Raw genomic sequence first — 12533 nt, 5'->3', positions numbered from 1 at the left:
GTAGACGTTTGTTAAACTCCAATGATTGGTCTTTTTCGCTCTTTTTTTTCCGCCCGTCCCATTGACTTCAATGCAAAATTTTGCGCAGTTTTTCGCGACTTACGTCACGAAAAATTCGTACACTGTTGAGAAAAGTAATAGCACACCGATCCCAATCAAGACGCACGTTTTGATATATAATTTGGCCTGCAACTCGAAGAGTTGCAGGACTAGTAGCGAACCGAAATCTGGCCGGAAGATGAAGAAAGAAAACTAGAAAATTTCCTCTCGGGAAATTTTGAATGGGCCACGGGAGCTACTGCGGGTTGTGCCATCTCTGTCAACATGGGAATCAAACCCACGATCTTAAGGTCAAGACAGAGCTGATCAGACAGACATGATCATCTTTCTATAAGCACTGATATGGAGGAGCTGTAACCACATTAGGTTAACTGTGTGTGTGTGTGTGTGTGTGTGTGTGTGTGTGTGTGTGTGTGTGTGTGTGTGTGTGTGTGTGTGTGTGTGTGTGTGTGTGTGTGTGTGTGTGTGTGTGTGTGTGTGTGTGTGTGTGTGTGTGTGTGTGTGTGTGTAACTGTAATCACATGAAGCTGGCTCTAGAGTCTGTGTGTGTGTTGTAGTTAGTTAGTAGCTGCATCCTGTGTCAGTCTGATTTAGCTGTGTCTGTGTTTATAAACATTTAAACGAGCGCCAGGTGGATTGTTTATGAAGTTAACGAGCTCTGGCCTGAGGATCAAAGAGGTTACCACGGCGATAGGGGCCCCCGCAGGCTGAGGCAGACAGAAACGTGGAGAAAAAGAGCCATTTTCTGCCTCTAAACCGGTCTCACAATTAGGCTCAGCATGACAAAACGGTAACTCCTATCAGAACAAAACACAGATCAACGTTGCTCTAAGGACTTACTGAAAATTTCGGTACGATTTGGTGTTTCTACAGTAAATATTTTGGCGACGCTGGCAGTTTTAAAACATTAGGCCGTTCTGCTCCTCTCAGAAAATATTGGTATTGGACTCAATGAGGAGCAGGGACAGACGTGGCCGCACTCAGAGGCTGATTCTGTAAGTTCTGTAAGTCTCTCTGATATTTTGAGCACATGACATGAGAGATAACAAGTTTGTCTTACAAATTCTGAAAAAATTATGTCTGTAGAGTGTAAATTGTGGCCGTGCTCACAGTTTATCCAGAAAAAATACAGAATGTTTCTTCACTCTCTCCCACTCTAACTGATGATGTCACGCACTCTGACACGAACATTCTATGCAATACACACCCATTATAAACTCATAATTTCTCCAAAAATGATCATGGTCATTGATCAGGGATTGATCAAAAACTATATGACCTATCAAAACGTGGAGTAATACGACAATACACAAGACTTGTGTCTACTGTTTAAAGTTTAAATGGAGTCTCTAGGTGAAAGTATGCCTGAGCAGTAGACTTTTGTCGCCCGGGCACCGGGCACTGGTCCCTGCAGCTATTTCATAGCTGTAGGGATCAGTGCCCGGTGCGATTGCCCGTGGCCCTAACTAGAAAAAACATTTCCAAGAATGGAAATGGTGTGAATGCTGAAAGCAATGCTGAATGAGCTGAAGAAATTGTTGAAAGAAAGAAAGATTGAAACAAGAGAGAAAAAAGAAAAGGACAGAAAGAAAGAAAGAAAGAAACAATCAAACAAACAAAGAAGTAAAAAGACAGAAATTGAGTGAAAGAAAGAAAGAAAAAAAGAAAGAAATGGAGTAAAAACAAAGGAAGAGAAAAGGAGTAGAAAGAAAGAAACAATCAAACAAACAAAGAAGTAAAAAGACAGAAATGGAGTGAAAGAAAGAAAGAAAGAAAGAAATGGAGTAAAAACAAAGGAAGAGAAATGGAATAGAAAGAAAGAAAGAAACAATCGAACAAACAAAGAAGTAAAAAGACAGAAATGGAGTGAAAGAAAGAAAGAAAGAAAGAAAGAAAGAAAGAAGAAAAAGAGAGAGGGGGATGATAGATAGAAAGAGGTAGATGGATGGATGGATAGAGAGGGAAGGATAGAAAAAGTTACATAAAATACAAATGAAGGAGTAGAAGAAAGAAAGAAAGAAAGAAAGAAAGAAAGAAAGAAAGAAAGAAAGAAAGAAAGAAAGAAAGAAAGAAAGAAAGAAAGAAAGAAAGAAAGGAGACAGAGGGGTTAAAAAATAGGGAGATAGATAGATAGATAGATAGATAGATAGATAGATAGATAGATAGATAGATAGATAGATAGATAGATAGATAGATAGATAGATAGATAGATAGATAGATAGATAGATAGATAGATAGATAGATAGATAGATAGATAGATAGATAGGACACATGTTAAAAGCTGCATCCTATGTCCCAGGCTCCACCTGTAATTGTACTACTATTAATAGAGTTGGAAAGACTAAACGTCTGAACTTAAATTCATGAGAAAAATATAAATTGTTGGAGATGTTTACATCAAAAGTATAAAATAATTGAGAGGGTGATGAATTTGAGCTGAAAACCTGTGTGTGTGTGTGTGTGTGTGTGTCTGGGTGTGTGAGTCTGACGGTCTCTCTGTCTGCGTGTACATGTGCAGAAAGTAAAACTGTTGATAAGCGCCACCAGGCCCGGCTCTAGCCATTTTGGTGCCCTAGGCGAGATTACTCCCCCCCAACAATGATCAATAATGATTATAATGATAACGTACATGTAGCAGTGTATCTGTATGCCCCCTCTGACCCCGAGATACACAACTTGCACAACAATCAGTAAAATTTCATTGAGTAAATCCTGGGTGAAGACATGAAAAAAATGAGTCTCTCTACAGTCATGAGAATAACCTGTTGTGATGCTTGAAATGGGTATAAGTCTTAGCTTCACAAAAGCAGTGGAATATATTACTGTCTGAATAAAGGCTAATAGATAACACATAACACTGTAAGTGTGGAAAAGTTAAAATGAAATTTTGTTAAATTGCTTTGTGAGCATTAATGTTATCTGTCATTCTATTTTCACCAAATGTCTCAAATGTAAAATAAAAGAAGCTAAATATTGACTTAACATTACATTTCAAACTTCATGAGATGTGTGTAGCCCTAAATGAGAAATTAGCTTTTTTTCTCCAAACAAAATATCAACTAAACAGACAAAAAACACAAAATGTACAATATTTAACCTATATAATGTACCCTCCATGTGTTGTCACTGTGGTGCTGTTTGAGAGGTTAAAAAAATGGTTTGAGAGCTCAGTGGTCTGTATACAGAGCTGGAGCTGTGGCCCTGCTGTCTAAGCAGGCTGAAGTCTCAACTCTCTTCTTTTTTTCAATATCTTCCTCATCAAATGAGTCAAAACTTTCAGCCTCGGAAGCGCCTTCATCCTCCTCCAACCCAACGCCTCCTCACTGCTTCTCTCTCTCCTAACGATTCTGCGGGTTCGAAGCGCTTCACAGCTGTTCTTTTGATTGACAGGTCGTCAAGGGCGGCGTAAAATGACTGAAATATAAACAAAAACATATCGGGACGATAGAGGTTCAAAGTAGTAAGAAGATTTTAAAAGTTTGAAGACGTTTTCAATGCATTCCTATGGGAAAAAATTTGCAGAAAAAGTTAAATATTTTAAAAAGTATAAATAGTTAAAAAGAAAAAAGTAATGCCGATAAAGTTCAAAAAAAGCTGCACGTTTTGATATATGAATTGTTGAAATCGCACAAAGTATGAAGGACTAGTTAAAGACCGTAAAAAGGAGGAAAGTAGTAAGAATAAAAAAAGAGAATAAAAATTGAGTGAATAACAATAGTGTGAATGCCTTCAGCATTCACACTAACTAGAAAAAGCATTTCCAAGAATGGAAATGGTGTGAATGCTGAAAGCAGCTGAACACTGTTGCAGAATTAGCAAACAGTGCAAACCATACAAATGTTTGACCGAGGTAGGAATCGAACCCACAACCTCATGGTCAGTAGACTTTCACTCTGCCTCAAAGCCACAGTATACACACAGTTACAGAGACTGTTGTCTGTTGATGAGCTGCACTCTGTCTCACTCTGAAGCTAACGAGCCCAAAGCTGCACCTGTTGGAAACACACTGTGTCAACACCAAGAAAGCTTGAGAGTCAAGCTTGAATGACTTACAATGAAAATTTCTGTGAATTTCAGGCTGAGAGCAGCAGTTTCAACATGAAGCAAGTTATCAGAAGTCAACAGAGGACGACTGGGAAAATAATTCACTATAATTGTTGTTGAGGCAAGATTTGAACCAGGAATCGAACCCACAACCTCATGATCACTAAACCTTTACTCTGCCGCTTTGTCACAGAGAGCACAGACATAAGCATGTTGCCATTGTAATGTGATGATGTGCTGCAAACGGTGGTAGTAGCAATTAATGCGTCTCTTAACGAACACCTGTAACCAATTGAGGGTGGGGGAGGGGAGCAGAATTCAACATCACATAACAAGAGTGCTCAGCCTGGATTCGAACCAGTGACCGTGAGGTTGGCAAGCAGCCACCTTAACCACTACACTACAATGGAGTTGTAGAGAAGAGGGGTTGAGACTTTCATGAATGTGAGATTTTTCAATGATGCTTAAAAAAATAAGAAAAGAGTATAAATGAGCCACAACAAGTAAGTAGAGGACTTTTTTGTGACTTGTGACTGTTTTTTTGATGAAATCAAACAAAGTATAATGCCCATTCCAGCGAATTAAAAAGTTGAGCTCCTGCTACTCTGCTATGAAGAAAATTGCATTGGGCTGAATGGCAGAGAGAGAGCACCCAGGCTGCATTTAAAAAATATTTTAACCCCTTGTCACTCCTATAAATTCTGTAATATTCGCCTATCCAAGGCGTACCCAAAGTAAATTGAATGCTGTTCTTGAACTGTTTGGAGAATATGGATGGGCTTGGTCTCTTTTGAAAGGTATCACTCTGAAGTTTTTCCCCAAACTGAAATAATCACTATAAGTGCTACTATCATTGAGTAATCTAAGTGGGAGCACACTGAATTAGAATGTTTTTATTCTCGCCTGAATTTTTTTGTTGCAATCAGATGCCTGAAGATGAGTGTAGCTGAGAATTTTAGCTGGAAAACACAATGGGACTACAGCATGAAGCCTTACCTGGCCCCAGTTTAAATTTGATAACAATCCTGCTAAAAATGAGTATTTTACACATGTTTTTCTAAGTGTATATCTAGGCGTTTTCCTAAAGTTGCCATTGACAAACAATACATGCGCCAAAGTGCAGCTTTTGCAAAGTTACGCATGAAAATGGCGGTGCTGCCTTTTCCCAGGGACCGTGAATGCAGCACATCGTTCGTTTCGTAATTTCATTGGCTATTCAATGCTACAGTTGTCATCGGGATCTGTTTCTATTGGCTGAAGCCATTCAGCGCTGTCGGAGGGGATGTTCCTCATGAGACACAGCCACTCATTCGCTATTGCAGGCGGCAGCCGGAGAGAGGGAGCTTGTGATTGGTCGAGTGAGCTGAAATTTCGAAAGGTCAGAGGGCAGCGCCATTTTGTAAAGTGAAATAAACATTGTTTTCATGTAAACGCCGGACTTATGAGGAGAAATAAACGGATTTACTGGATATACAATGCGTAATTTCATAAGATGCAGCAGCGGGATGAGGTTATCTACCGGTACAACCGTGTGTTTTGGACTAAATACTTTACTGGATTGGATTTACTGGACTTTTCTGAATGTAACGACACCAAGTTTGTGGGGAAACCCTGTGATCCTGAGCCTGCCCTGACACAAATCGTGAGTTATATCGGCTTTTTACGAACTTTGTTAGCATGTTTATAGTCTGATTCGAGTGTTGCTGTGATGATTATATTTAGGAATGGTCGGCATATCTTTAATCACAAGAGTTTTAGCTTTCCAACGATATGTGGCATGACTATTTCAAGTGACTGGTGACATCCTCTGTGACACCTCCCTGATTAAAACCCCCCCGACGGCCCGTCGGAGTGGCAACAGGTTAAATTATTCTCTGAGTCTCTGTGCATTTTTGAGGGCATTGTGAGAAAGAAGACAAGCGTGGCTACAAACTGTTTCCAAAATCATGAGTGTAGGTATTGCTTTGCATTTAAATTAACGTGGGATTATTTTTTGTATTAAGAAATAATAGTACCAAGTCAACTAGTTATAAAAAATAGTGAAAGTTACACTTTTTTTTCTTTTCCATTTGTGGCGCTGGCGCCCCCTGGATGGACGGCGCCCTCAGCATTTGCCTATACGGCCTATGCCACGGGCCGGCCCTGAGCACCACAAAACTCCTCCCTCCCTAATGATCTGATTGATTACACCTGTGTGGCAGCCTGCCCTCAGAAGTTACCATGGTGACTTTTAACTGCTTACATTTTACTGTGTGGAACAGTGTTGTGTTTGTGTATGTGTGCATGTGTGACTGTGTGTGAGTGTCTGTGTGTGTCTGTCTGTGTGAGTGTGATGCCTGTGTTTGTGCGTGGACATCCTCTGTCAGTCTGGTTTATCATGTGTCTGTGTGGGGCTGTGTTTAAAAACATCTTAACGAGCGGCCAGGCTGCACCTGACCTGTTCTATTTATAGACTTTGATAACGAGCTGGCCCCTACAGCTGGACCAACTGCACACAGAGCAGAGCAGAGCAGAGAGATTTGAGCTTGGAGCAGCTTCCGAAAACAGCCCAGAAAAAGAGAACCGTACCTCTTATCAGAATGTGGCCATGACTACTGGGGCAAGGAGACCTTCCTGAGCGAGCCAATGTGAATTAAATGTTTGTAGGGCAAAAACTTTTCTTGCCGTCGCAGGGTAGAAAAGGGGGGCATTTCTGTGAAAAAAATGCATTGGGCTGAATGAGAGCAGAGAGCTCCCTGGCTGCATTTAAAAAATATTTTAAATTATTATCTAAGTCTCTTTGCATTTTTGACCAGAATTTTAGCCAGAAGACAAGTGTGGCTACAAAACTGGAGAAAACAATTTGTCTAGAGTTTAATTTGCACGTTTTGATATATGAATTGTTGAAATCGCACAAAGTATGAAGGACTAGTCTAAAACCGTAAAAAGGCGGAAGAAAATGGCCGAACAGAAGAACAATAGTGTGACTGCTTTCAGCAGTCACACTGCTTTCAGCAGTCACACTAATAATAAAAAAAGAGAATAAAAATTGAGTGAATAACAATAGTGTGAATGCCTTCAGCATTCACACTAATAATAAGAAAAAATCCACACAATAACAGTAGTGCCCGGGCTTTGCTATTTCATAGCTGTTGGGACCGGTGCCCGGTGCGATTGCCCGTGGCCCTAACTAGGCACTGGTCCCTGCAGCTATTTCATAGCTGTAGGGATCAGTGCCCGGTGCGATGGCCCGTGGCCCTAATAACAAAAACTACGGCAGCAACAACAACAGGAAAATGTGTGAGTGTGTTTCATAAGTTTTTAGTGTGACAAACTTCTTGACATCCTGTTAATTTACCATAAAATAACAGAAGACAACTCCAGCACCTAACCTCCATCAGTGATTTAAACCCAGCTCTCTGTCTCTCTGTCTCTGTCTCTGCACCTGCAGTGTGATCACGGCTGATTCCTCTGTTGTCTCTCTGTCAGTCAGTACGTTTACATGCAGAGCTTAATCGAGCTATGCTCAAAATTCGATTTTGGCATCAAGTCGGACTTCTGTCCTTGTCTCAATATACATGCAACTGAGAAAATCGAATAACTGACGGGGTCCACCCCCTCATGCGCCGTCACCTGTTGTTTCAGCGGGTTAATACGCACCCTGTCCTGTTGACTTTTCTGTCACCTCCTATAAAACTGAATATAAACAACTTAGTAAGCTTATTAATAAATTCTCAACTGCAGTTCCCGACCAGACGCACCAGTCTGGGCCGGATTCGCGCTGAGAATAGGATACGGGCTTCCTTTTTTCCTCTCTCTCTCTCTCTCTCTCTCTAATAAAACAATCTGGCTGGTTGCGCTGTGTATGTGTGAAATGCATTGAATCTGCGCTGACATTGGGTTTTTTTTCTTTACTTTGCGGGGTTCGGGCGGCTTTTCTGCTCCACTTGGTGCCGTCTCTACGGTTGTGGTGCATGCGCACATGCGTTGTCCAGTTATACTCCGACTAAGGTGTATACATGACGGAGAAAATCGAATTCCAATCGCATTATCTGGGTGTCTTAATCGGAGTTCTCAACTCCGATTTCAGTCGGACTAAGGTGTTTACATGCACTTCAGTTATCCAGTTATAGTCGGATTAAGGCAATAATTCGTTTTTTTCAAGTGTCATGTAAACGTACTGAGTGTCTCACATCAAAGCTCTGATTGCTACGTCCTCCGTGGCTACAAAGGCTGCTAATTGGCTTCGGTCCAGTGTGACTCACATTTGTGTTTGTGATGGTGATTGAGTCACTTCACAGTCTTTTTTTTGTGTTTTTAAGTGTTTGCCTGGTTTGTCTCTCAGTCTCTGGAACCAGCCTCAGTTGTTGTTGTGTCAGACTGGATGAGGCAGAAAAACAAAACTGTGAGAGATTTTTTTGTTGTTTCTGTTACAAATCTTTGTGTGAAATGGATTTATTGTGACGTCTCAGCTCTGCTCTCTGTCACTTTCAGTCAGACTTGTATAAATCTGCTAGGGCTGTTCGATTTTGCCCAAAAGTAAAATCTCGGTTTTCTTTCTCTCAAAAATCGATTTCCGATTACGATTTTTTTGTTAAATGACAAACTATTTTGTGTGTCTGTCTGTCTGTCTGTCTGTCTGTCTGTCTGTCTGTCTGTCTGTCTGTCTGTCTGTCTATCTAAAAACGTGACGTCAACTGACTGCCTTCCACTGATTGGCCAGAGCGTTGTCACCGGAAGAGTCGCAAGCCCGACGTCCGACCGATAGGTCCATCACGAGAATCAATACCGCTCATTTTACAGTAAAAACACACCAACAAACTGTTGTTATTCTGTCACCTGAGTTAAATGTCTGCTGTGTGGAAAACCATGCAGTCCGTAATCGAGACGACACGGCTGTAGCCGCTGTTATATGACGACCCCGCCCCCGCTGAAGATCTCTGCTGTAACTTAGAAAATCCTTGTCATATCACAGTACCGCTGTGATATGACGGCCGAGTCGAGCCGAGCCGAGCAGAGCTGTAACTGTGTAGTGGAAAAGGGCTGTTGGTCTTTTCGGCAATGAAATCCTCGCTGGTCATAGCAGAATGCCGACATGCTTGTTTACAGTGTGTGGGGAGAGCAGTGGGAGAGCGTGATGGGAGGAAGGAGGCGGCAGTCATTACGGTAATTCAGGACAGCGCAGATTCATGAATGGGGGCTTACCGTAATTACCCTAGTTAGAGTAAAAAATCGATTTTTAGGATTTCACGTTTTTAACATCGTCCTAGGCAAATAATCGCGATTACGATTTTAAATCGATTAATCGAACAGTCCTAAAATCTGCCTCGTTCTGTTTACTGCTGTCACACCAACACTTTGTCCTGCTTGAATTTATGATGATTAATGCAGATTAGGAGCCCACTGATCTCCACACAACTTCCACCAGAAGAAGTCTACTCGGGAAACTGGGTCTGTGTTCATATCTCTGCTCACGGCCTGTCAGTGAAATCAAGTTTTTATGTTTTTGAAACACTTAAATATTTTTGGCTACATAATGAAACTGTGGTAGAGGATGACAGTAGAGTGGGCGGTCGTTCAGCAGAGTGCACAGATCATACTGACATCTTCTTGAAAGTCGCTGTGGAAACTCTATTGATGCATCAGGCTAGACTCTTCTAGACTTCTTCTTTTTTTTTGCTTTTTTGCTTTTTTGGGGGGCAAGCTTCGAGCTGGCTTCTATGCTACACTTTGTACCGTTGCTACTGTTGGAAAGCATGCACACATGCATTGTCCAGTTTACATGCACTTTAGTTTTCCAGTTATAGATGGATTAGGCCATAATTTCATCTAAACGTACTGACTGTCAAACTCTGCTGATCCTTTAAATCAGAGGAGCTGGTTCCTATCTTTGCATTCACTGAAGAGCATCAGTCTGTTTACTGTCGACTCAGAGAGAAACTACTCACAATCAGCCAGCCCCCCCCCCCTCACCTCCAGGTGGTATCAAGCAGCTTTAATGGCTGCTTTTGTTTCAGACTACGAGTCAATCTGGCTGAGCTCCTGGAGCCATCAGTGGGCCGTTAGCACACGAACAACAGCAGCACTCCTGCTATCAGCTGCAGTAAAAACATCCCCCACCGCACACGCACATACTCGCACACACACACACACACCCTCCTTAATGTGGATGCAGTTTAGACTGCCGGTATGTAGGATGCTGGTTTGTCACATGCTCTGGTTCTGATGGGACTCTGGGGCAGAGTTTGGAGGAGGTTCTGATTCTGTTCCTCACCCCCCCCCCCCCCCCTCTGTGGTCTTTAGCCTCAGAGAGGAGATGCCATCTGGACTCAAACAGCACAAAGGAGAACAAAATAAAGACAACATCTTTCGGATTTTTTTAAATTTTGTGTTTCCATCCTCCCAAGATCCTCTCTGCCCCTCACCCTCGCCACATGATGAGAACCGTTATGGTTGGTGACACACAAGTGATTAATCCCTGTTGATCTGGGCTTCTCGTCTGGCTGCAACAGTTATTTCAACCATTGATTAATCTGTGAGCGATTTCCTTACATGGTCAACCATTTTTCTGTTCTGTAAAACATCAACGATCTCTTTTCTAAAACCCAGCTATTTGTAAAACTTTCTGTCCAAAATTCAAAAATACACAGTTTATTCTCAGCAGATATTCACACTGGAAAAAAAACTGGAACCGGCAGACACACAGGATGCGCAACCGGTGCAGTGCTGTTAAAGGGATAGTTCACCCAAAATTGAAATTTCACTCATTATCTACTCACCCTCATGTGGACTAAGGGCTGGGAGAAGTTTCAGAGTCCTCCGTGGCTTCTCTGAGTTACAGCGGGGCTCCGTGCAGCACTGCATGTCCATTTGACGGTTGAGAACGGAGCTCACTTTTCTTCGTCCAAAAAGACACACCAAAAAACATCCAAATACCTCCATAGTGTTCGTCTCTAATGTCCCTCTTGTATTGAAGCCCCGACATGAGAAATTGTTCTGAAAAAAATTGAATAAGTCTATGTTTTAAGCTTGTTTGTAGCGGAAGCTCCCAGCACTGCTCTTCCTGGTCCGTCCAAATCTCGCGTGATTTGCATTGACACCCAGTTCACGGCTCCGCAAATCGCGCAAGATTCCGGCAGAGCAACACTGGGAGCTTCCGCTACAAACGAGCTTAAAACATAGACTTATTAAATTTTTTTCGGAACAATTTCTCATGTTGGGGCTTCAATACAAGAGGGACATTACAGACGAGCACTATGGAGGTATTTGGATGTTTTTTGGTGTGTCTTTTTGGACGAAGAAAAGTGAGCTCTGTTCTCAACCGTCATATGGACATGCAGTGCTGCACGGAGCCCCGCTGTAACTCAGAGAAGCGACGGAGGACTCTGAAACTTCTCCCAGCCCTTAGTCCACATGAGGGTGAGTAGATAATGAGTGAAATTTCAATTTTGGGTGAACTATCCCTTTAATAATATGATGATGACAATAATAACAAAAACTTTAAGTATAGCACTCTTTAAAAATGAAGTTTCAATAAAGCTGACTTGATCTGTATGAGAGATAATATAATACTCTGTGCATGTCTGACCTGTGTCTGTTGACCAGGAAGTGATGTAGAAACAGAAGACTCAGATCATCACTGTTGTCTGATTGATTGACAGGTGAAGGGAAAGACAGAGATGAGTCCAAACAAAAACAAAACACAAATTAGGACAAAAGACTGAAACTTTCCCGACGACAGTAACGGAACAGCGGCAGTTTGATTGACAGCTAGTCTGTTCCACCTCTCTGTCCTCTCCGTCTGTGAATGGTTTTGAATGGATTGATATTTAATGTCTCTGCTGCTGTCTGAGGTTGTGTATCAGCCGTCTCACGCCTGATGTTTCCTCACAGAGTGGATTTCCTCTTGGAGCTTCCTGACGGATTTGTGGACTGCCGCTGCAAGCTCCTCGTCTCCTCCACCAGTTTTCACCACACTTGGATTTTCCATCTGCAAATCTGGTGAGGGGCAAATGCTTTTTTTTTTCTCCTTCCTCTTCTTTTTGCTTCAGATGTCACACGCTTTTCTCCTCAGCTCAACCTGTATGTGTGTGTTTGTGTGTGAAAACCATTGTATCAAGACGACAGCAGTTCTGAGTTTCAGTCTGAGGCTCCTGGTTTTATTATTTGTATCTTGTGACTGGTTTCCTGATTCTTTTAGATCTGTGTTGATGTGAAATCTGAAGACGAATAAGCTGCTGCTGCTTCAGCATTAAATAGTTCGGTACTACAACACGGAGGTCTTCTGATTATTACAGCATCATGTTAATGTTAATGTCATTTTTTCTGCAATCCTTTTCTTCCTCTGCTTCAGTGGCTCTGGAAGCTGCAGTGGAAATTATTCATGTTTGCTCAGAGTGCAGCAGCACCGAGGTTCATTCAGACGACCGAGCTCCGAGGAGAAAAATATC

The 12533-nt window shown here is 41.9% G+C and overlaps 1 protein-coding gene across 1 annotated transcript in view; it reads left to right on the top strand.

Moving 5' to 3' along the window:
- large2 (LARGE xylosyl- and glucuronyltransferase 2) overlaps positions 1-12533 on the top strand; it is a 128660-nt gene that overhangs the window by 54596 nt on the left and 61531 nt on the right. Inside the window, exon 2 of the mRNA XM_085768983.1 lies at positions 11977-12084. The gene's annotated coding sequence lies outside the window, so the exon portion shown is untranslated. The remainder of the gene's footprint in view (positions 1-11976; positions 12085-12533) is intronic.

This window comes from Trachurus japonicus, chromosome 3, assembly GCF_045865225.1.
Source record: "Trachurus japonicus isolate A0001 chromosome 3, Traja_1.0".
Classification (NCBI taxonomy): domain Eukaryota; kingdom Metazoa; phylum Chordata; class Actinopteri; order Carangiformes; family Carangidae; genus Trachurus; species Trachurus japonicus.
The sequence above is the reverse complement of the archived record's forward strand: the minus strand, read 5'-3'. Positions and strand labels throughout refer to the sequence as shown.